The following is a 27,604-nucleotide window of genomic DNA, read 5'->3' as shown; positions in this document are numbered from 1 at the left end:
TTGAGTGTTATTTGATGATTGATTGATGTTTGTGAAATTTTCGTGAAAAATAATTGCGATTTTATCTCTGGAATTATTTTTATTGGATTGTATGGAAAAACTTAAGCAAGTTAGCCTTTTACAGAACTTAATTTGGATTTTATTTGAATTAGTTATGATTTTTTGAAGATTTGAAAAAATCGGGGTTGTGCTGATATTTTCCTGCGATCGCAAATCTGTCCGTACAGTTTCGAAATTTTTTGTTTTTCTTCAATTTTTCATGCTTTTTCATCGAATTAACTTCCAATTTTTTGTATAGTTTTGTATTTATACTATTACTATTCCTAATTCAATTCTAATTATCATTTTGAATTAATTTAATTCAAGATATTAGTGTAATTTGAATTTGAATAGAATTAGTATCTATCTTCTTGCTTAAAAATCTATCTTATTTTTAAATTTGATTATATCTTATTTTTTTTAAATTTAAGGTCAGATTTTATAAGATATTTATAAAATCTTTTAAGATATTTTTTTAAATATCTTATCTTTTAAGATATTTTTAATTATATCTTATCTTTTAAGATTTTTTTTTAAAAATCTTTTTAGATATTTTGACCTTATTTAAATTTAAAATAAGATATTTATAATCATGTAATTTTAAATAGATGTAAGATATTTTGCTAACTTTTAAATTTTGTTATTTTATTTATTTAAATTAAATTTAAAATCTGAAAAGATATTTCATTTATCTTTTCTAATTTTTATTTTTAAAATAACATTTAATTTTTAAAAGTAGTTAGCAAATTTTTGAAATGATATTTAGGTTGGTTGAAACCTAATTTTTCAAAATTGTAGGTTTCATTTTAAATTTAATTTTTTTTTAATTTTCGAATTTTTTCAAATTCTTTTAAAATTTTCGAATTTTTTTTTATTATTTAATTAATTATTTTCGAAATTAATTATTTAATTTAATATTAAATAAATCCTACATCCAACTATCCAGCTAACCTTGTTGCAGGAGTATGTGTTTTAGCTTATGTGTAAGTTTTCAAAACCTATTATTACTTGATTGCAAATAGCCATGGTTACTTTTTGCCAGATCTAATGATGTGATGGCTCCCTTGGTCAAGTTAATAATTTGTAACAGGTATATTTACAATCTTCTTTCATCTGTGTATGACCTAGCAACATGATAGGACCCATCCAAAGTGTGCCTGTGTGAGCCTATGTGTTTAATTTTATTATAGATGCATATAGGTTAATGTTGCTAAAATAAATTATCATAGTTCTTGATAGAATTTATTTAGGCCCATTTAGTTTTTGGGCCTATTCAATTAATAACAGTTGTTCTTATTAAGGTTAAATTCCTCTCTTTTGGGCCTTGTGTGAGAGTTGGGAGCCATAGAAATGGGTACGACATACTGAACCCAGCACCCCTCACATGAACCACCCCAATTGTGAAGGCCCATTTGCTTGATTTGAACAACTGTACTAGGTTAATTACACTAGTTTAACCTAATAAAATTGATTAGCAACATAATTAATTTCATTTATTTTGAAATTAATTTAAGAAAAACATAGTTTAAAGAATTTTTTATTCTAAGCTAAACTATATGTATTTTCTTGTATTTAATTAAATATAGAATTATAACCATCTAGATTCTTTCTGGAACTTAATTTAAATTTTTCATTAAATATTTCTATTTAAGTTGATATTTAGTTATCTTCAACTGACCAACTTAAATCTGAATATCTTTTGAATTCAAAATTTCAAAATTAAGTTGAGGAATTTTAGGCATTTGTTATTAAGATTCTTTAGATATTTTTTAAGTTAATATCTTTTCGAATATTAACTTAAAATGGAATATTTTCAAATTAAGTGGTTACAACTTAATTTTTGATATTTAATTAAATTTAAATTTGAAAAATATTTAAGTTCTAGATTTTTTCTAATACAACTTAAATTAGATATCTTTTCAAATTTTGTGGAAAAGATACTTAGTCAAATAAGATATTTTCTAGATAGTTATTTCTAGACTACTTATTTTTTCTAATATTAAATAGGAAAATATTATAAATTGTGAAATTAATTATTTAATTAATTTTGGTACAATTTATTTTAAGTATATTTTTCCTAGTATTAAACTAGAGATTAATAATTAAGCCTTCTCTACACTTAATTATTTATTTCTTGAATTTAATACATTTAATTAATTTGAAAATTAAATATCTAAGTTGATTTTTATCATCATACTGAAATATTTCTTTTTCATGACATTTAATTAAATAGAAAATTATTTTTAGTTGAAATTTATTTTTTCAACTAAATTTAAATAATTTTCAAAATATATATTTTTTCTTTATTTTATTAATCAATTTTCGAAATTGTATTTCTTAAATGCTAGAATTTTGAATTTTATCTTGAAAAATAGATTAAGTTGTAAATTAATTATTTTAATTAATTCTTGGATCAACTTAAATCAATGATTTTTTCATTTATTGATTAATTTAAAATAAATTGAATTAAAGTATATTATTAGAAATTGAATTAATTAGCCAAAGGAAAATCTAGATAGGTGATATTTTTGCTTGAAGTATTTTTCTAGTGTATTTAATTAAATAGAAAATTAATATTTAAGTTGATTTTCATCATCATACTTAAATATTTGAAATTTTTCTTATATATTTAATTAAATAGGAAAATTATATTTTTTGTTGTAAATTAATTTTATTAATTAATTTTGGGCCAACATTAAATTAGAATAATTTTTCCAGGATTAATTTTTTATTTTAACATGCCTTTTCGAAAATTGTATTCTTAAATACTTTAATTTTTCGAAATGCAATATATATTTATAGAAAAATTAAATTTGAGTTGTAAATTAGTTTATATTAATTTTGTAACAACTTAAATTGAATATTTTTCTAAATATTTATTGGAAATTATTACTAAGATGGAAATAATTCATGTTATTTTCATATCCATCTAAGTAAAATTTATAAATATTAAATTAAAATTTATATTTAGAATTTTTCATTCTAAATTGGAAATTTTAAATAAATATATATTTAAAATAAATAAATTTAATAAAGAGAATCAAAGAAAATACAACTCTCTTTAAATAATGAGCTTTATTATCAAGAGACATTCGATCTCCATTGTGGGTTTTACACCGCGTTTGTTTTAGTGAGTAATCCTCCCTAATGGAGGAACGTTCATTAGCAATTTCGCACCGTTTAACCTCGCATGATAAGTAGTTTGTAAGTGTTTTGTATGGTATGGATCACCCTAATGGTGGCGACCATACTTGACTTGCAAATTATGAAACAATGGTGGAAGCTCATAAGATAGAATTGCCTTGACTCTCGCCTAAACGGGACAACGCTGAATTCCAATCTTGATCGAATAAAAGGTTGCTAGAATGTTTAACATTTTAGACGAGTTGACAACTCTATTCAATGAATGGTAGCTTTGACTCTCGCCTAAACGGGACACTGATATCAGTTTGTTGAAAACCTTGGAAATTATTTAGGATTGTAAGTTTTAGTATTTTCACTTGTCATTCCTACTTGCTATATGTTTATAATTTTTGAATTGTGTATGAATTTATATTGAACCATGTTATTTTCTGTTATTAAGTTGTAGTTTAATTTTGAATCTTCATTGTTGGTCTAACTTGGCTTGTTTATCTAATGATATAAATCCCTAGTGGATTTTCACCATTAGACATACATAATAGTGTTAGACCTCGAAAGATAAATATTGTATATGCGACATCTAGCTGTTCATCAATTGATGACACCTTAGACTAGTATTTTTACGATATGAAACAAGAAGATTGTATAAATAAGATTACTTTGACTTTCGCTAATCGAAGCATCGTTGGATTCTTATTTTAAACGAAATTATCCTAATTCCTCTTAGCTTATTCATTTCGAATTAGCTTTAAAAACATATCATTGGATGAATGGTCTATAAATCATTTCATGTCATTTTATATGACGCATATGATTATAATCCCGAAATTCTATTCCCAATTGATATAAATCCTCAATCTTAGAAATCTCCTACTTGTATGGGCAAATCTGACTTAGAGTTTGTATTAGTAGTGGTGGTCCAAGAAAGAATTACTCATTATATTTGGTTGAATTTAAGTCTTTGACTTTAATTTTAGAATCCAAACAGAAATTTTCTTATATTTCTAATTCCAGATACAATACAGTTACACTTTCTCAAGTGTTTAATATCCATCTTTTATTAATGGATTCAAACTGTATGGAATATGAGTTAGGTATTCTGTGACCAGGATCCACTTGCACTATTCTAAGAACTCTTTGATGTAACTAAACCTATGTCATCAAAAGGCACTACCACATTTTTTTTAATCTATGGCATTTGTATCTTGTTCATAGTGAATTGGACATGATCAATCTCTGCAAAGAGTTAATATGCCTATATCCACTGAAAGTAGTTCATCTCATTCGCAGATGGATGTACATTCAGGGGTGGATATGAGTTTTTCGTTGTATTCTTAAAACGATAACTCTAGATTATACCTTTTAGCAAGAAATTTGAAATGTTTGAAAAATTTCATTAATTTCTAGCAATGGTTAAAACCATTAAGGTAAGTGGTTAAAGATCTTGCGAACTGATAGGGGTGGAGAAATAGTTAGTTGATATGCAGTTCAAAGATCATTAAATTGATTTTTGAATTATATCCAAACTTACCTCCCCAGAAATTTCGAGTTGCATGTTGATGATTAGTTACTAGTCGTTGCCTAATTCCTTCTATGGTAATACAATTTCAGAATGACGTAATGGTTGTATACTTAATGTAAATCATTACTAGATTCATGGATGACCTAATCAAAATCTTTAGAAAAGCTAGAACTGTTAACCATGGTTTGTTGGCTATTCTAAGTGATTAGGGGTGGACCATCCCATTGTCAATAGATAAGAAAGTGTTTGTTCAAACAAATACTACTTTTCTAAGAAAATGACTAAGTCTGAAAAACAAGTAGCAAATAAAGGTGATATTTAATTCTTGATTCCAAAAGTGTTCTATCATCTTATATAATATATGATGATCCCACTGCCTCTGTTGTCTTGTCACAACCAAAGAGGTTAATACCATTTAGTTTTCTTCGACATAATTCACGGTACCTCGTCGTAGTGGGAGAGTTTCTAGGAACTCACCTTCTTATGACTTGGGAGACACTAGTGATTAAAATCCATTGTGAGTTTAAACAAGTAATGGATTGTCAAGATAAGAAACTAAGAAGAAAGCCAATAGAACTATAGTTTAATCCATTCACATGGAGTAACCTAAATTTTTCTATTACAAGGACATAAAAGGAAATTTTCGTTTATAAGTCCATTCAATGGACTTAACAAAACTTCCTGTTCCTAGTATTATAGGTTTGAGTTTATCTAAACCTATGGCTTGTGGTATACCTGGTAATTACTTACTCTAATGCAAGCAACTTACTTTAGTAAGATGCTGAAGCATTTTCTTTCTAATGGCAATCTATAGAAGCTTCACAACTTCTTAGGCATAGATTTTATCTAAGGAAAAGTCTCAACTATTCCAGAAAAGATAAAGCCATGAAAGAATTTCTTATATCAACAGTGAGAGGTCTTAGATATGCTTTAGTATGCCTTAGACCAGACACCTGCTGTTGAGTGGGAGTAACGAGTAGGTATCCAATTAATTCAGGAGAAGAACATTGGAAGACAATCAAGTAAATCCTAAGATAAAGAAGATGAACTATATGTTAGTCTATAAGGGTGTGTTTAAAACTCTTAGACTAAACCATATCAGATTTCGAAATTTGCCTATGTGCTAGTAAATATTTCTGATAAGATGGTGATTACTCTGGGGGTGGAATAGTGATTTTGGAGAAGTGTAAAAACCTATCTGAAGTTTCTAGGTCTACCAGAGAGAGACTGAATGTTAAAGCTGCAGGAAAGGTACTTATTCAGTCTAAGGATAGTTTTATACATCTTTGGCACCATTCCAAATTGCCTTAAACTACTAGTGTTAATTTCCTGATTAACCAAAAGTAGTTGCCAAAGGTATAGAATCCAGTATCCTAAGAGAGTAGACATATAGAGAGGAATTTCACATTATCAATGATTTTGTGATTAAGGAAGAGTAATAGTGGAGGAAAGGTTGTGCTTAATTCAACCTTTCAGTTCCTATTACGAGGAGTTTACTACTACTACACTTGATTTGTATATCGAGGTGTTGAGATTATTTGAAACGCACTTTTTGTTTTATATTAGTGCAAGTGGGAGTTTGTTGGGTTTTATGCCCTAAATAAAACTCATTTCAATATAATCAGATTTACTTATTAATATAGATCAGAAATAACATTTAATGTTGCATGGTTCACATGATTTATTTCATGATTATATGTACATAATGTATAAATTCATATGAAACCCTTTTCACATACTTGATCCTGTTTATTGTGCCGTCAACACATTGGAAAGTAAACATGACTATGTGAATAAAGTTTTCTAGATTTATCAGACATAGGGTTTTACTGATATGATAATCTACAACAGAGTTTACTTGCATTTGGAGAAGTGCTATGTTCTTTCCAGAGCATTGGTTAAAGTAAAGCTCAGGTTGGATGCATGGAGTATGCATCGGAAGGGACCGATATTTAATTTTGACTTAGATTTATTAAACTTACCGTAATATCTATTCAAGTCAATATCGCCTAGTTGATCCTAGATCAAATGATCTTAATCCTGTTATGATTAGGCTCAATCTTGAAAGGCTATTCGTGTTCTTTGATTTGTTAGTTAAGCCTACTTTTAGGTCAGGGTGATACGTACATTTTGGGAACACGGTAGTGCAATTGAGTGGGAGCGCTAGCATAAACATGGAATCTATAGCTTCTATCTGGCGAATAGTAAGCAAAGGATGATCTCCTTCGAGCTTGACCAAACGAACATAAATGGTGGAGTACTCATTTCACATAAGCTGAAATATCATTTATACGGGGTCAAGTGTTTTAAGGAATAAATACATTGTAGGGTGTAACGGTAATTTAATCCCTTTACAGTGTAGATCATTCATATAGAGGATCATTTATCAAATTAGGATTATAACAATGGATAACTAATGATGTGTCTATATGGTGGAACATATAGAGCATTCTATATACTGAGAGTGCAATTCTAAGTTCTATGCGTGGATTCAACGAAGAATTAATAAGTTAGTGAATTTTAGTGCTAAATTCTTGATCTACTTATTGGAAGCTCGGTTATATAGACCCATGGTCCCCCCACTAGTTGAGATAATATTGCTTGTAAGACTCATGTAATTGGTTTTGATTAATCAATTATAATTCTCAAATTAGACTATGTCTATTTGTGAATTTTTCACTAAGTAAGGGCGAAATTGTAAAGAAAGAGTTTATAGGGGCATATTTGTTAATTATGATACTTTGTATGGTTCAATTAATAAATATGATAAATGACAATATTATTTAATAATTATTTATAGTTATTAAATAGTTAGAATTGACATTTAAATGTTTGAATTAGGAAATTAGCATTTTTGAGAAAATCAGATACAAAAGGTGTTAAAATTGCAAAATTGCAAAGCCCAAGGCCCAATCCACTAATGCTTGGCCGGCCACCTATTGTAGCTTTTTTAAATTGATTTTTTCATTATTTTAATGCCATATAATTCAAATCTAACCCTAGTGGAATGCTATAAATCGATAGTGAAGGCTTCAGAAAAATAAGACTTTTCTTCAGACTTTCTGAATCAGAAAAAACTGAGCCTTCTCTCTCCCTATCTTTAGCTGACCACTCTCTCTCTTCTTCCTTAGAATTTCGAAATCCTTAGTGATTAGAGTAGTGCCCATACACATCAAGCAATACCTCAATCATAGTGAGGAAGATCGTGAAGAAAGACATTCAGCAAAAGGAGTTTCAGCATCAAAGATTCAGAGAAAGAGATCCAAGTTCAGATATTGATAATGCTCTGCTACAGAAAGGAATCAAGGGCTAGATATCTGAACGGAAGGAGTCATTATATTCCGCTGCACCCAATGTAAGGTTTCTTAAACTTTATATGTGTTTAATTTATCGTTTTAGAAAGTTCATATTTAGGATGTTAATAAACATACTTGTGAGTAGATCTAAGATCCTGGTAAAATAATTTCCAACACATGAATAGCACTCCTGAGTTGAGCCCAAGCATATCAGGATTTAGATTCTTTTAATCTTAAGATCAACTACTGATATTGACTTGGAAAGATATGTATAACGGTAAATTAGTAATATCTTAACTTAGTTGCAGTATCGGTCCAGTCCAATGTATACTCCATACATTCGAAACAAGTATACTTTACTAATGTCTTGGAAAGAACATAACACTTACTCCAAGTGTAAGTACACATCATCGCTGATTATCACATTAGTGTAAATCCAATAACACTGATGAAACAGGGACCAAGTCTTTTGATTCATATGATCACAATCAGTTTCCACTGTGTTGACGATACTGTAATTGTGAATAAACATATGATCTGGATTTAACTGATTTTGTGTGTATGAATGTAATAAACATATTTAAACCATTAGCATGTAAAATTCATGAAAACATCAATCACTTCAAATTTCTTATATTGATAACTAATCAGATTGTAAAGAGTTTTATTTAGGGCATAAAACCCAACAAACTCCCACTTGCACTAATATAAATAAACTGTGCAAATAGGTCAATCTGATGTCTTGATCTTCAGATCAAGTGTAGTATATTTGAATCCACCCAAACTTCTGGAAACTAGTTCATAAGTTCACTTATGAAACATCCTTTACTATATGCTTTACTCATCAAGGGATACTGAAATCTTTACTGTTTTAAAAGTATATCTGAATTAACAGAAGACATATCTCTCATATTTTAAAATATGTAATTGAGATAATACAGTGTAGACTTATCTTCAGTGATATAACTTTCTTGGATTTCGAATACACAAAGTTATAATTCTTCTCTGGTAGAGCTTGAATTATTATACAATAATTCCTCCACCCCCAAAGTAAGCACCATCTCAAGAATTTCGAAATTAGATGGTGAGATACAAGGACAACTGATACACAGTTCCTTAATATCTAACATATAGATCACTTTCATAAATCCTTCTTGAATATCTTCTAATGTTCCCTATTTGATTACATCTCAGATAGCTCCCACTCAATAGCAGATGTCTGGTTAAATAATACTTTTAACCTCTGATTGTTTAGAGAATTACCTAGTTGTGACTTTTGTATTAGTCTAAAACTTTAAGTTAAGAGTAAGTCATCAACATAGCAGACTAGTATTTGAAATGAAAAATACATGCCAGAGATAAAGTAATCAAAAATTAAGATACCATAGAATTTTATGAGGATTAAGAATTCTAGGTTCAAGTCATTCGAATGGACTGAACTAGAGTTCTTTATCTTATTCTCATAATTCTGATAAGCTATTCCTATCCATGTGAATGGTTAGATTTACTTTTCAGTAGTGTTCTTAAGTACCTATCACAAGTGTCAACCTAATGAAGATGGGTATAGAACTTTAAAATTCTCCCACTCAATTAAGGTAGTGTGAAACTTTATCAAAGAACTTTCAAAGGTATCAAACTTTTACTTACAACTGTAAAATCGAAATGGAACATACAATCAAGATCAAGAATTTATATTGATAATAGCTGACTCATTATATTACTTCCATGTTTAAAGAAGATATGTGTTACATAGGGAATTGTGGAATAGACTCCACCCCTAAGAATATACATATAGGGTACTTGTGGATAACCCCCACCCCTAAGTATATAGAGATTATGATCCATTCCTAAAGGTTGTAAAGATCATGATTCTCTAAGTGTGATAGAGTTTATGTGGAGTTGAATACTATCCAGAGTTCATTAGATATAAAAGATCATTGAACTGCATAGTTTTCTTAACTTTTCTCCACCCCTATCAGATCAAAAGATCCTTTTATTAAACAAATTCTTAATAATTGTATTAGAACTAACAATTATTAATAAACATAGAAATAATTTCTAGTGTTTATTTAATATAACTCTTTGAAGAGTTGTAAATATTATAGAATTTGCATCAATAATAAAAATACTTACACATACAAACATATAAATATAATGTGGTAATAATTGATGAAGATAAAATAAATGAAGCTCAATCTCATAATTTGTAATATTGATTTCGAAAATTAGAAACTTTATTAATAATAAAATAAAAAGAAATGTATTGCAACTATATGAGAAAAACAGGGATAAATATCCCTAACTAAAATTTGAAATCCAAATTGTCTTTAAACTAAAACAATTAATTCAAAATTTAATTGAAGAGCTTCATCTTCATCTCGACGAATCTACCCTTTTATCCAGCTTTCTGATCCAACTCATCTGAGTTCAAGTAGCTTGGCCTATAAGAAGAAGAAAACAAATAAACAAAGTTAGTCCAGAATCATAAATCCAATTAGATAATAATTCACTAAAACTCTTAAAGTTTATAAATGGAAATACCTTGTTTCTTTGCAAGAAGTTTAGGACACTGGGGTTTCCAATGACCTTTCTCATTGCAGTAGAAACACTTTCCTTTAAGTGTAGCATCACCAGAAGGAGCAGCCTTTTTCATGGCTTTTGTTCGCTTCTTGGTGTTCTTCCACTTCTTCTTCGCTTTGGGCTTCGAAGCAGAGGCAACATTTGCTTCAGGTTTCATCGTTCCATTACCATTTCCAGGATTATGAGGTTTGCTCCCTTTCTTCTTGGGTCCTCCAATCAAATTTTCATAAGTTTAAAGGTCATTGACTAATTCATGAAAGTCAATTTCCTTCTTATTCATGACATAATTTGATGTGTATGGTAGAAATGGTGGAGTCAGGCTATTCAAGATAAGACTTACTTGAGTAGCACTATCCATTTCAGCACCATGATCCCGGGCTTCTTGGAAATAACTTGACATTAGGAGAACATGGTCACACACGTTTTGATGAGATTCCATTCGTGCATTAATGTACTTCTTAGTCGCGTCAAAGCGTGACTGAAGTGATGCCTTACCGAATAGCTCATTTAACTTCGTCATAACTTCAGCAGCCTTCTCGGTTTTAGAAAACCGAGTTTTGAGGGTGTCAACCATGCTAGAAAGCATAAAGTATAGAGCTTTGTCATTTGCTTTCTGCCAACGCTCATACTTTTCTTTCACAGCTTTGGAAGCATTGTCCCCAGGCACTTCAGGTGACGGCTCAGTTAAAACAAACAAGGCACTTTCTCCTATGAGAGCAATATTAATGTTCTCATTCCACTTATTAAAGTTAGATCCATTCAGCTTGTTTTCAGTCAACAGTGATAACATGGGATTCATTTTGATAATACAGGATACTACAAAATAATAGAAATCAACAAATAGAAATAAATAATTGTTTAACACAAAATCAATTCAGAAATTATAAGCACATAGCAAGTAGGAATGATATGAGAAAATACTTAAAAAATTCAATCCTAAATAATTTCCAAGGTTTTTCAACAAACTGATATCAGTGTCCCGTTTAGGCGAGAGTCAAAGCTACCATCCATTGAATAGAGTTGCCAGCTCATCTAAAATGTTAAACATTCTAGCAACCTTTCATTCGATCAAGATTGGAATCCAGCGTTGTCCCGTTTAGGCGAGAGTCAAGACTATTCTATCTTATGAGCTTCTACCATTGTTTCGCAATTTGCAAGTCAAATATGGTCGCCACCATCAGGGTGATCTATACCATATAAAACACTTACAAACCACTTATCATGCGAGATTAAACGGTGCAAAATTGCTAATGAACGTTCCTCCATTAGGGAGGATTACTCACTAAAACAAACGCGGTGTAAAACCCACAATGGAGATCGAATATCTTAATAATATTAAAGCTCATTCTTTAAAATGTATTTTCTTTATTATTCTAATAAATAAATTCTCATTAAATTCGAAATTTAGAATTGAAATTCAAAAATAAGAATTTAATATAATATTTATAAAATTATACTTAGATGGTGATTGAAATAAAAATAATTATTTCCATCTTAGTAATAATCTTAAATATAAATATTAAGGAAATTAATTTAAGTTGAATTAAATTAAATAATTAGTAACTTAAAAATTTCCTTTGAGAATATATTTATTGAGTTCGAAAATTTAAAGTATATAAAAAATACAATTTTCGAAAATAATAATAAATAGAAAAGAAATACTTCAAGCAAAAATATCACCTATCTAGATTTTCTTTTGACTAGTTAATTCAATTTCTAATAATATATATATATTTTAAATTCATTTATTTTAAATTAATCAATTAAATGAAAAAAATTTATTGATTGTAGTTGGTCCAAGAATTAATAAATAATTAATTTACAACTCAATCTATTTTTCAAAATAAAAAAAATTCGAAAATATTGCATAAATAAAATGCCATTTTTCGAAATTGATTAATAAAATAAAGGAAAAATATATATTGAATTTTTTTTAAATTTAAGTTGAAAAATTAAATTTCAACCTAAAAATAATTTTCTATTTAATTAAGTGTCATGAAAAATCAATAAATATTCAAGTATCATGATTAAAATCAACTTAGATATTTAGATTTTTCAAGTTAATTAAATGTATTAAATTCAAGAAATAATAATTAAGTGTAAGGAAAGCCTAATTATTAATTTCTAGTTTAATACTAGGAAAAATATACTTAATAAAATTATACCAAAATTAATTATTCACAAAGTATAATATTTTCCTATTTAAATATTAGAAATAATAAGTAGTCTAGAAATTATTATCTAGAAAATATCTTATTTGACTAAGTATCTTTTCAACAAAAATTTGAAAAATATCTAATTTAAGTTATATAGAAAAGATCTAAAACTTAAATAATTTCAAATTTAGATTTAATTAAATATCAAAATTAAGTTATAACCACTTAATTTGAAGATATCTTTTTAAGTTAATATTCGAAAAGATATTAACCTAAAAAATATCTAAAATATTCCATTTTAAGTTAATATTCGAAAAGATATTAACTTAAAAAATATCTTAAGAATCTTTAATAACTAATGCCTAGGATTCCTCAACTTAATTTAAATTTAAATAAAATATTCAAATTTAAGTTAGATAAGAAAAATCAGTTGATACAACTAATTTATAACTTAAATAGGAATATTTAATTAAATAAGCTCCAGAAAGAATCTTAGTTAGTTAAAATTCTATATTTAATTAAATACAAGAAAAATACAAATAGTTTGTCTAGAAATAATATCTAAACTAAAAGTGTTTTTCTTAAAATTAACTTTAAAATATTAAAATGAAAATAAATTTCATATATTTTAAAAGTTAATTATGTTGCTAATTCAATTTTATTAGGTCAAACTAATATAATTAACCTAGTACAGTTATTCAAATCAGGCAAATGGGCCTTCACAATTGGGGTAGTTCATGTGAGGGGGTGCTGGGTTCAGTATGCCGTACCCACTTCTATGGCTCCCAACTCTCACACAAGGCCCAAAAGAGAGAAATTTAACCTTAAACTAAATAACTGTTATTAATGGAATAGGTCCAATAACTAGATGGACCTAAATAAAATCTATCGTGGTGTGACATTTTATTTAGCAACAACCTATATGCATCTATATTAAAACAAAATAAACATATAGGCTCACACAGGCACACTTTGGATGGATCCTATCATGTTGCTAGGTCATACACAGATGAAAGAAGATTGTAAAATTTACCTGTTACAAATTATTAACTTGACCAAGGGAGCCATCAGATCATTAGATCTGGCAAAAAGTAACCATGGCTATTTGCAATCAAGTAATAATAGGTTTTGAAAAACTTACACACAAGCTAAAACCACATACTCCTGGAACAAGGTTAGCTGGATAGTTGGAAGTAGGATTTATTAAATTTTAAATAAATTTCGAAAATTATAAATAATTAAATAAATAAATAAATAAATATTTAATTTTCGAAAAATAAATAAAATAAAAAAAATAAAAATAAATTTTTATTTTTGAAAATAAATATTTAAAATTAAACCTACAATTTTGAAAAATTAGGTTTCAACCAACCTAAATATCATTTCATAATTTGCTAATTACTTTTAAAATTTAAATGTTATTTTATAAATAAAAATTAAATAAAAATTAGAAAAGATAAATCAAATATCTTTTTCAGATTTTAAATTTAATTTAAATAAATAAAATAACAAAATTTAAAAGTCAGCAAAATATCTTACATCTATTTAAAATTACATGATTATAGTTATCTTATTTTAAATTTAAATAAGGTCAAATTATTTAAAAAAAAAAAGATTTAATTTTAAAATAGTTAAAATCTGACCTTAAATTTAAAAAATAAGTTAAGATATAATAAAATCTAAAAATAAGATAATTAGAATTGAATTAGGAATAGTAAATTACACTAATATCTTGAATTAAATTTAAAAAATATTAAATTAATTCATAATGATAATTAGAATTGAATTAGGAATAGTAAATATATAAATACAAAACTACACAAAAAAATTGGAAGTTAATTCCATGAAAAATCATGAAAAAACGAAGAAAAACGAAAAACTTGTGAGTTGTACGGACAGTTTTCGCGATCGCAGGAAAATTTCAGCACAACTCCGATTTTTTCGAATCTTCAAAAAATCATAACTAATTCAAATTAAATCGAAATTGTGTTCTGTAAAAAGGTAAGTTGCTTAATTTTTTCCATACTATCCAATAAAAATAATTCCAGAAACAGAATCGCAATTATTTTTCACGAAAATTCACAAACATCAATCAATCATCAAATAACACTCAATACAACATGATACCATCCAAAAACAAACAAACAATCGTTTTAAAGTCAAAATTTCTTGCAAGTAAATCAATTACCATGGCTATGAGGCCAGTTGTTGGAATATTTATTTTACCAGGATCTTAGATCTACTCACAAGTATGTTGTTTAAACACCCTAAATATGAACTTTCTAAAACGATAAATTAAACGCATATAAAGTTAAGAAAACCTTACATTGATGCAGCAGAATTAATGTCTCCTTCCACTCAGATCTCTAACCCTTGTATCCTTTCTGTAGCAGAGTATAATCAAGATCTGAGCCCGAATGTCCTTCTTCTTCAAGTTTGATCCTTCACAGTCTTCCAATCTATGATTGAGTTACTGCTTGCTGTGTGTGGGCACTTACTCTTTCACTAGGATTCGAAATTGATGAAGGGAAAAGAGAATAGGGATTTCGGCTAGGTATAGAAAGTGGGGAAGGCTCAGTTTTTCTGAAGAGAGAAATTTCTGTCAGAAAGGCTAATATTCAAAGATGTGAAAGCATATGTTGTGACTGAGCCATCACTTTCTATTTATAGGCAACTACTAGGTTTAGGTTAAGAATTATTTGGCATTAAAATAATGAAAAAATCAATTTGGAACTCCTTAATTAGTGGCCGGCCATGGTGCTGTATTGGGCCCCACTTGATTTTGCAGTTTTATCAAATTTTATCTCTATTTTCTGAAAAACGCCAATTTTCAAATTCTAACCTTTTAAATGCCAAAACTAATTATTTAATAACTAAAATAGATTATTAAATAATATTGTTATTTAATTTAATTATTAATTAGACATAGAAAGTCCATTAATAAATAAATAAACCTAGAAACTCTTTTCTTTACAATTTCACCCCTGCTTAGTGAAAATTCATAAAATTAGACATAGTCTAACTTTAGAATTATAATTGATCAATCACGAATCAATTAATGAGTCTTACAAGCAGAATGTTCTCAACTAGAATGGGGACCATGGCTCTATATGCTGAGCTTCCAATAAGTGAACCAAATTTACTAAGTAAATTCCTACTTATTAATTCTTCGTTGAATCCACTCTTAGAACTTAGAATTGCACTCTCAGACTTATATAGAGCATATTATATGTTTCATGATATCAATATGCTATCTCATTTAACCATTGTTATAATATTATTGTGATTTAAAGATCCTCTATATAGATGATCTACATCGAGATGGGATTTCTTTACCGTTCTCACCCCTCAATGTATTTTGCCCCTTAAAACACTTAGCTACCTGTAAATGGTTTTTAATGATCTAATGATTAGTCAGTTAAACAAGAGCTCATCCATTTACTTCTATTTGCTAAGCTCGAAGGGAATCATCACTTGACTTCTATACACAAGTAGAAGCTATAGATTCCATATTTATGTTCAGCACTCTCACTCAATCATACTATCATGTTCCCAAAATATACGTATCACCCTGACCCAAAAGTAGGCTTAACTAATAAATCAAAGAACATGAATAGCACTCCTGAGTTGAGCCTAAGCATATCAGGATTTAGATTCTTTTAATCTTAAGATCAACTACTGATATTGACTTGGAAAGATATGTATAACGGTAAGTTTGTAATATCTTAACTTAGTTGCAATATCGGTCCAGTCCAATGTATACTCCATACATTCGAAACTAGTATACTTTACTAATGTCCTGGAAAGAACATAACACTTACTCCAAGTGTAAGTACACATCATCACTGATTATCACATTAGTGTAAATCCAATAACACTGATGAAATAGGGACCAAGTCTTTTGATTCATATGATCACAATCACATTCCACTGTGTTGACGATACTGTAATTGTGAATAAACATATGATCTGGATTTAACTGATTTTGTGTGTATGAATGTAATAAACATATTTAAACCATTAGCATGTAAAATTCATGCAAACATCAATCACTTCAAATTTCTTATATTGATAACTAATCAGATTGTAAAGAGTTTTATTTAGGGCATAAAACCCAACATATGGTTGTGGAACATACGCTTCACCAGCCACCTCTCCTTCTTCCTCGTGTTTGGCAGCGTTTCTCTTCTGCTTAAGGGATTGGCCTTTGGCTTTTAATTTTTCAATCTCCTTCGCTTGCCGAGCCACAACATCAGACACTTCCCTTTTCTTCCTGCCGAACAGTTTAGATGCCCTGGTCAGGAACCTGCAAATCATAAAATACAAATTAGCTACGATTTTATTTGTGTAACTAAATAAATAACATTTCAAGTAATAGCATACCCAGCAGCCCTGACACGTCTAGGATGCTCTGGTGTCCCGAGCGCCTGCGTCAGGATATCATTTTGGCCCTGGACCTGAATTGGTCCCTGACTAAGCTTCTCCTCTAATTGAGCCTAATGCACGCATATATTCAAGTAATTAGTATGTCAATTATATACACTAACTCATTAGTAGAACTCAATTAAGGATTAATATATACTTACTATCTTCTCTGCAATTTCCTTGTCGTAATCAGTGACAAGTTTTCGACTCTTGGTGCGAGATTTAATCCAAACACGGTGGCGGGGGGATCTGGAAATTCGAGATCCTTTTTCTACATTATTTTATAACAATTAAATGAGTACCAATTAAATTTTATAGCACATTATTAGAATTTAAGAATTACTTACCATAGCTTCCCGTACGTTCACCATTCCACTCCGACCACTTCGATGTCTTGATTGGATTTTCGAGGAACGTTCACGTTGCACCTTACTCAATTCCTACTATGCCAAAAAAATACATTACATACATATACTTGTATTTAAGAGTTTATCTTAGTGTTAATATAATTAGCGTACCTGAAATTCAGGAGTTAGTCGACTTTCAACAAAAGTGCACCAATCAGCATGGTCGATCTCGGGGTGCTTTTCAGGGACTTGTGTCAGTCATCCTAGAGCCTTCTCCTGCAAAGCGGGCATTATGATGTCTTTTGTTATCCTATTCTTGAAGTCTTTCATTAACTTCCCAGCTAGGATGAGACTATAATGTTTGAAGGAATCCGGCACAATGAACCCCGTCTAGTTTGAAGGAAAACAAACACGGTTAGAGTGAACATTTGAATTAATAGAAAAACAAATCAAAATGCTAGCAAATAATTGCTTACTTGTATGTCTTTCCCAACTTTATTTTCCAAAGTAGGGTTAACTTCTTTCCAATTTTTATAGGACAACCCTATCGTCTACCGGCATCTGACTCCTAGAGTTGATACGAGCTTGGCATAGTTTTTCCTGCAGTATTGTCCTTTGTCATTAACCTCGAGGGCCACTCTTTTGCCCTGATCCATTAGTTTGGATATTTCATTCATCTAGGTCGGCCCCCGTATAGGTATTACTGTTGGACACTCTGCCTCTGTGCCTAAATTAGATCTTGATGCCGAGTTGGCTATATCTATATTAACAAACAAAATTTAAAGTTAGCTATATAGATAACAAGTAGTGTATACGAAATATTAAATGCATAAACAAATTGGTAAGTATTGAGCATAAACAACCACAATATAAAGTAAGTTATATATCAAGTTACCAATTAGACACATTTTCTTTTCTTTCTTTGTTTATGTTTGCCTGAATCACAATTGACCCATATTCCCTCATTGATATCGTTTCTAATGTATTCAGCGTTGTCTTCCTCAAGGTTACAATCAATTCCCATAACTTGCTCGTGAATTGGTTGTCCAGCAATGAAGTCATCATAACATAAGTCAGCATTCTCTTATCCTCTTCAGTCTCTAAGAACCTCCTCTCTGGTGTCGATAAAACAATAGACCATTTATCATTAGCCGGATCAGAAATGTAAAAAACTTGAGCTGCTTGGCTAGCCATGATGAATGGATCATTCTTACTTCCTCTCTTACTTAAATCAACCAAAGTAAAAGCAAGCTTCTCAGTTTTTACTCTAACATTGTTGTCAACCCAAGAACATTTAAAAAGTGGAATTCGGAATGCAAAATAATTGAGCTCCCATATTTCCTCAATGACCCCGTAATACACCATAGTACGTAAAACAGGGTTTCTATCTTTTGCACTTGCAAAGTGCATAGTTTCTGCGACGATACATATGCCACTATTTTGAACCTCTCGAGCATCATCTCTTGACTTTGTATGAAAACGTTTACCCCTTACGATGTACACTTCATGCTTTGCTACCGCAAAAGTTGGTCCAAGGGCAATACGACTCAACACATCAGATACTCCATGATTCGGTGCGTTCAACTTTGCTATAATGGTATTCCTTAACCACCCAATGAAAGTTTGACGATGTTGGTCTGCAACCCATTTTTGTTTATTTTTTTGTTTTCTTGGAACCATTGATTGTAACAGCTTCATATGGTCACCATAAAACAAGTAAGGTAAATTAAGTTATTGTTCATCGTGACTTAAGTAATGTTAATCAAAGAAAAGCTACTTACGTTATATATGGTTGTGTTGGGTTTTGTGCCCTAAATAAAACCCATTACAATCTGATTAGTTATCAATTTAAGAGTTTTGAAGTGATTATGTTAACATGTATTTTACATGTTTATGGTTTAATATATATATTCAATATATGCACAAAATCAGTTAAGTCCAGAAAATATATTTATTCACGATTACAGTATTGTCAACACAGTGGAATGTGATTGTGATTATATGATTCAAAAGACTAAGTCCCTGTTCATCAGTGTTTTGAATTTACAGTAATGTGATAATCAGCGATGAAGTATACTTACACTTGGAGTAAGTGTTATGTTCTTTCCACGACATTGCTAAAGTATACTAGTTTCGAATGTATGGAGTATACATTGGACTAGACCGATATTGAACTTGGTCAAGATATTATAAACTTACTGTATCTTTCCAAGTCAATATCAGTAGTTGATCTTAGATTAAAAGAATCTAAATCCTAATATGCTTAGGCTCAATCTCAGGAGTGCTATTCATGTTCTTTGATTTATTAGTTAAGCCTATTTTTGGGTCAGGGTGATACGTATATTTTGGGAACATGATAGTATGATTGAGTGGGAGCGCTGAACATAAATATGGAATCTATAGCTTCTACTTGTGTATAGAAGTCAAGTGATGATTCCCTTTGAGCTTAGCTAAATAGAAGTAAATGGATGAGCTCTTGTTTTAGTGACTATATCTTAGATCACTAAAATATCATTTACAGGTAGCTAAGTGTTTTAAGGGGCCAAATACATTGAGGGGTGAAAACGGTAAATTTATCCCATCTCTATGTAAATCATCTATATAGAGGATCTTTGATCACATTAAGATTATAACAATGGTTAAATGAGATAGCATATCTATATCGTGGAACATATATAATGCTCTATATAAGTCTGAGAGTGCAATTCTAAGTTCTAAGAGTGGATTCAACGAAGAATTAATAAGTAGGAATTTACTTGGTAAATTTGGTTCACTTATTGGAAGCTCAGCATACAGATCCATGGTCCCCATTCTAGTTGAGAACATTCTGCTTGTAAGACTCATTAAATGATTCGTGATTGATCAATTATAATTCTAAAGTTAGACTATGTCTAATTTTATGAATTTTCACTAAGCAGGGGTGACATTGTAAAGAAAAGAGTTTCTAGGTTTATTTATTTATTAATGGACTTTATATGTCTAATTAATAATTAAATTAAATGACAATATTATTTAATAATCTATTTTAGTTATTAAATAATTAGTTTTGACATTTAAATGGTTAAGATTGGAAAATTGGCATTTTTGGGAAAATAGAAATAAAATTGTGGAAACTACAAAATCCAAGTGAGGCCCATCACACCTATGGCCGACCACTTGTTTGTGTTTCCCAATTATTATTTTCAATTTTTGAATTGCCAAATAATTACTAACCTAAACCTAGCAGCTATCTATAAGTGGAAAGTGGTGGCTCACACTAAATAAGGCAATTAAGCAATTACTCTGTAATTCAGGAAACTGTCTCTTTCAGAAAGTTGAGCTTCCCTTTCTCTATATATAGCCGCCCACTCTCTTCCTCTTGTATGCTTGAACCATACACGAAATACACACAAGAGAGAGAGAGAGATACAATTTCGAATTCCCTAGTGAGAGAGTAGTGCCCACACACATCAAACAGTACCTCAATCATAGATTGGAAGACTGTGAAGGAGCACCTCTAACTGAACGACATTCTGGCTCAGATCTTGATTATACTCTGCAACAGAAAAGAATCAAGGGTTAGAGATTTGAGTGGAAGGAGACATATTATTCTGCTGCAATCAATGTAAGGTTTTCTTAACTTTATATGTGTTTTTTCCTTTTATCGTTTTAGAAGTTCATATTTAGGTTGTTAATCAACATACTTGTGAGTAGATCTAAGATCCTGGTCAAATTAATCTCAACAATTGGTATCAGAGCCATGGCAATTGATTTGCTTGCAAGAAATTTGGACTTAAAACGATTTGTTTGTGATTTGGATGGTATCATGTTGTGTTGTATTGATGTTTGTGAAATTCTGGGAAAAATAATTGATTTTCTGTTTCTAAAATTATTTTTATTGGATATTTTGGAAAAAGTTAAGCAATTTACTTTTTTACAAAACTCGATTTCGATTTTATTTGAATTAGTTATGAAGTTTTGAAAATTGGAAAAAATCAGGGTGGTGATCACCCTTCCCACACGCGCGGAATGGCTGCGTGCAACCTCCCAGCGCTGAGGAAACTCGGCAGATCACCCCTCATGCGCGCGCGGGTGGTATGCTGCATACCATCCGTACAGCGTGCAATTTTCTTCGTTTTCTTCGATTTTTCATGCTATTTCATGGAATTAACTTCCGATTTTTGGTATAGTTTTATATTTTAATTTTTGTTTTTCAATTTTCAAATCTAATTATCAGAATAAATTAATTTGATTTTTTAAAATTAATTTTAGATATTAGTGTAATTTGAATTTTAAAATAGGTAAACATCAATTTTCCTTACCTCTTTTCTTATTTTCTTTAAAATTTGATTATTTTATCTTTTATTTTATAAGGCAGATATTAAATTCCTTTTATAGAAAATATTTCCTTTTTTTTTTAAGTAATTTGACCTTATTTAAAATAAGATTACTATAATCATGGCATTTTAAAAAGGGAAATAAGATAATTTTGTTATTTTTTTATAATTAAATTATAAAATCAGAAAAGGGTATGTATTTATCATTTTCTATTTTATTGAATATTTAATTTATTAAATAACATGAAGTTTAAAAGGTAAGTTAGCAAATTTTTGAAATGATATTTAGGTTACTTGAAACCTAATATTTCAAAATTGTAGGTTTAATTTTAAATATTATTTTATTTCAATTTTAAAATCCAATTTTTTTTATTTTTTATTATTTTCAAAATATAATTAGTCATTTAAAATTAAATAAATCCTACATCCAACTATCCAAATCTAACTTGTTGCAGGAGTATGTGTTTTAGATTGTTTGTAAGTTTTTCTAAAACCTATTATTGCTTGATCTAAATTGCCATGGTTAACTTGTTGACAGATCCAATGATCTGATTTTAACCCATGGTTCAATTATTAACAGGTCAAGTAAATAATTTGTAACAGGTAAATTTTGTTGGAAATTATTTTACCAGGATCTTAGATCTACTCACAAGTATGTTGATTAACATCCTAAAAATGAACTTTCTAAAACGATGAAATAAACACATATAAAGTTTAGGAAACCTTACATTGGGTGCAGCGGAATATAATGACTCCTTCCGTTCAGATATCTAGCCCTTGATTCCTTTCTGTAGCAGAGCATTATCAATATCTGAACTTGGATCTCTTTCTCTGATTCTTTAGTGCTGAAACTCCTTCTTGCTGAAAGTCTTTCTTCACGATCTTCCTTACTATGATTGAGGTATCACTTGCTGTGTGTGGGCACTACTCTAACACTAAGAATTTCGAAATATTTAGGAAGAAGAGAGAGAGGGAGTGGTCGGCCAAAGATAGGGAGAGAGAGAGGCTCACTTTTTTCTGAATGAAAAAGTAGAAAATTTAAGTGTGTAAATTTCCTGAAGCCTTCACTATCACGATCTTCCTCACTATGATTGAGGTATCACTTGCTATGTGTGGGCACTACTCTAACACTAAGAATTTCGAAATCTTTAGGAAGAAGAGAGAGAGGGAGTGGTCGGCCAAAGATAGGGAGAGAGAGAGGCTCAGTTTTTTTTAAATGAAAAAGTAGAAAATTTAAGTGTGTAAATTTCCTGAAGCCTTCACTATCTATTTATAGCATTCCACTAGAGTTGGGTTTGAATTATTTGGCATTAAAATAATGAAAATATCAGTTTAAAAAATCATTCCAAGGTGCCGGCCATGTAGAGTAATGGGCCTTACTTGGATTTTGCAGTTTTCTCAATTCTGCATCTGATTTTCTCAAAAATGCCAATTTTCTAATTCAACCATTTAAATGCCAATTCTCACTATTTAATAACTATAAATAATTATTAAATAATATTGTCATTTATCATATGTATCAATTGAACCATACAAAGTATTATAATTAACAAATATGCCCCTAAAACTCTTTCTTTACAATTTCGCCCTTACTTAGTGAAAAATTCACAAATAGACATAGTCTAAATTGAGAATTATAATTGATTAATCAAAACCAAGTATATGAGTCTTACAAGCAATATTATCTCAACTAGTGGGGGGACCATGGGTCTATATAACCGAGCTTCCAATAAGCAGATCAAGAATTTATCACCTAAATTCACTGACTTATTAATTCTTCGTTGAATCCACGCATAGAACTTAGAATTGCACTCTCAGTATATAGAATGCTCTATATGTTCCACCATATAGACACATCATTAGTTATCCTTTGTTATAATCCTAATTTGATCAATAATCCTCTATATGAATAATCTACACTGTAAAGGGATTAGATTACCGTTACACCCTACAATGTATTTAATCCTTAAAACACTTAACCCCGTATAAATGATATTTCAGCTTATGTGAAATGAGATCTCCACCATTTATTTTCGTTTGGTCAAGCTCGAAGGAGATCATCCTTTACTTACTATTCGCCAGATAGAATCTATAGATTCCATGTTTATGTTAGCGCTCCCAATCAATTGCACTACCGTGTTCCCAAAATGTACGTATCACCCTGACCCAAAAGTAGGCTTAACTAACAAATCAAAGAACACGAATAGCCTCTTGAGATTGAGCCTAATCATAACAGGATTAAGATCATTTGATTTAGGATCAACTAGGCGATATTGACTTGAATAGATATTACGGTAAGTTTAATAAATCTAAGTCAAAGTTCAATATCGGTCCCTTCCGATGCATACTCCAAGCATCCAACCTGAGCTTTACTTTAACCAATGCTCTGGAAAGAACATAGCATTTCTCCAAATCCAAGTAAACTCTTGTTGTAGATTATTATATCAGCAAAACCCTGTGTCTGATAAATCTAGGAAACTTTATTCTCATAGTCATGTTTACTTTCCAATATGTTGACAGCACAATAAACAGGATCAAGTATGTGAAAAGGGTTTCAGATGAATTTATACATTATGTACATATAATCATGAAATAAATCATGTGAACCATGCAACATTAAATGTTATTTCTGATCTATGTTAATAAGTAAAACTGATTATATTGAAATGAGTTTTATTTAGGGCATAAAACCCAACAAAGTATCATTCATTGAATAGAGTTGTCAGCTCATCTAAAATGCAAACCATTCTAGCAACCTTTTATTCGATCAAAATAAGAATCCAACGTTGTCCCGGTAGACGAGAGTCAAGGTTATTCTCATTTTATGAGCTTCCACCATTGTTTCATGTTTCATAAGTTTATCTCTAAGTAGTCACCATAGGGTAGAGTTTAATAGAGACGAAAACTTACAAAACACTTATCAAATGAGATCTTACGGTGTTAAATGCGTTCAACAAATAACCATCCATAGGGGGACGAAGCCTAGCGTCTCGAGGTTATATTGAAAACATTATTGTAAGACCAACAATGGAGATCGAATATCTTAATAATAATAAAGCTCATTATTTAAAGAGAGTTGTATTTTCTTTGATTCTCTTTATTTAATCTATTTATTTTTAAATATATATTAATTTAATTAAAATTTCCAATTTAGAATGAAAAATTCTAAATATAAATTTTAATTTAATATTTATAAATTTTACTTAGATGGATATGAAAATAACATGAATTTCTTCCATCTTAGTAATAATTTCCAATAAATATTTAGAAAAATATTCAATTTAAGTTGTTACAAAATTAATTTAAATTAATTTACAACTCAAATTTAATTTCCTATAAATATATATTGCATTTCGAAAAATTAAAGTATTTAAGAATACAATTTTCGAAAATGCATGTTAAAATAAAAAATAAATCCTGGAAAAATTATTCTAATTTAATGTTGGCCCAAAATTAATTAATAAAATTAATTTACAACAAAAAATATAATTTTCCTATTTAATTAAATATATATAAAAAATTTCAAATATTTAAGTATGATGATGAAAATCAACTTAAATATTAATTTTCTATTTAATTAAATACACTAGAAAAATACTTCAAGCAAAAATATCACCTATCTAGATTTTCCTTTGACTAATTAATTAAACTTCTAATAAATATATTTTATTTTATTTATTTTAATAAATCATTAAATGAAAAAATCATTGATTTAAGTTGGTCCAAAATTAAAATAAATAATTTACAACTTTAATCTATTTTTCAAATAAAATTCAAAATTCCAGCATTTAAGAAATGCAATTTCGAAATTTGATTAATAAAGAAAAAATATATTTTGAAAATTATTTAAATTTAGTTGAAAAATTAAATTTCAACTAAAAATAATTTTCTATTTAATTAAGTGTCATGAAAAAGAAATATTTAAGTATCATGATGAAAATCAACTTAGATATTTAATTTTCAAATTAATTAAATGTATTAAATTCAAGAAATAAATAATTAAGTGTAAAGAAGGCTTAATTATTAATCTCTAGTTTAATACTAGGAAAAATATACTTAAAATAAATTGTACTAAAATTAATTATATAAATAATTAATTTCACCATGTATAATATTTTCCTATTTAATATTAGAAATAATAAGTAGTCTAGAAATAACTATCTAGAAAATATCTTATTTGACTAAGTATCTTTTCTACAAAATTTGAAAAAATATCTAATTTAAGCTGTATTAGAAAAAATCTAGAACTTAAATATTTTCAAATTTAAATTTAATTAAATATCAAAAATTAAGTTGTAACCACTTAATTTGAAAATATTCCATTTTAAGTTAATATTCGAAAAGATATCAACTTAAAAAATATTTAAAGAATCTTAATAACCAATTCCTAAAATTCCTCAACTTAATTTTAAAATTTTAAATCCAAAAGATATTCAGATTTAAGTTGATTATTTAGAGATAACTAAATATCAACTTAAATAGGAATATTTAATGAAAAATTTAAATTAAACTTCAGTATGTCGTACCCACTACTATGGCTCCCAACTCTCACACAAGGCCCAAAAAAGAGGAATTTAACCTTAAAATGAACAACTGTTATTAATTGAATAGGCCCAAAAGATAAATGGGCCTAAATAAAATATATCAAGAACTATGATATTTTATTTAGCAACAACAACCTATATGCATCTATAATAAAATTAAACACATAGGCTCACAGAGGCACACAATTTGGATGGATCCTATCATGTTGCTAGGTCATACACAGATGAAAGAAGATTGTAAATATTACCTGTTACAAATTATTTACTTAACCAAGGGAGCCATGAGTTAAAATCAGATCATTGGATCTGTTAACAAGTTAACCATGGCTATTTGCAATCAAGCAATAATAGGTTTTAAAAAACTTACAAACAAGCTAAAACACATACTCCTGCAACAAGGTTAGCTGGATAGTTGGATGTAGGATTTATTTAATTTTAAATAAATAATTTCGAAAAATTAATTAAAAAAAATTAATTTTCGAAAATTATAAAACAAAATAAAATTTAAAATTTCGAAATTAATAAAAAACAATATTTAAAATTAAACCTACAATTTTGAAAAATTAGGTTTCAACCAACCTAAATATCATTTCAAACTTTGCTAACTACTTTTAAAAATTTAATGTTATTTTATAATTAAAAGTTAAATAAAAAATTAAAAAAAGATAAATAAATATCTTTTTCAGATTTTAAATGTAATTTAAATAAATAAAATAACAAAATTTAAAAGTTAGCAAAAATATCTTACATCTATTTAAAATTACATGATTATAGTTATCTTATTTTAAATTTAAATAATGTCAAATTATTTTAAAAAAAAATTAATTTAAAATTTAATATCTGACCTTAAATTTAAAACTAAGATAAGATATAATCAAATTTAAAAATAAGATAGATAATTAAGCAAAAAAGATAGATATTTACTATTTTTCAAATTAAAATTACACTAATATCATGAATTAAATTTTTTTTAAAAAATATTAATTAAATTAATTATGATAATTAGAATTGAATTAGGAATAGTAAATGTATAAATACAGAACTACACACAAAATCGGAACTTAAATCCATGAAAAAGTATGAAAAATTGAAGAAAAACGAAAAAAATGCGAGCTGTACGGACAATATGTCAAGCATACTGCCCGCGCGCGCATCAGAGGATACATGGGTGAGGTTTGCCGGCGCAGGAGGCTGCATGCAGCCTATTCCGCGCGCGAGCGTGGTGCAGCGACACCACC

The sequence above is a fragment of the Cannabis sativa genome, chromosome 3 (assembly GCF_029168945.1).
Source record: "Cannabis sativa cultivar Pink pepper isolate KNU-18-1 chromosome 3, ASM2916894v1, whole genome shotgun sequence".
Lineage (NCBI taxonomy): Eukaryota > Viridiplantae > Streptophyta > Magnoliopsida > Rosales > Cannabaceae > Cannabis > Cannabis sativa.
The sequence above is the reverse complement of the archived record's forward strand: the minus strand, read 5'-3'. Positions refer to the sequence as shown.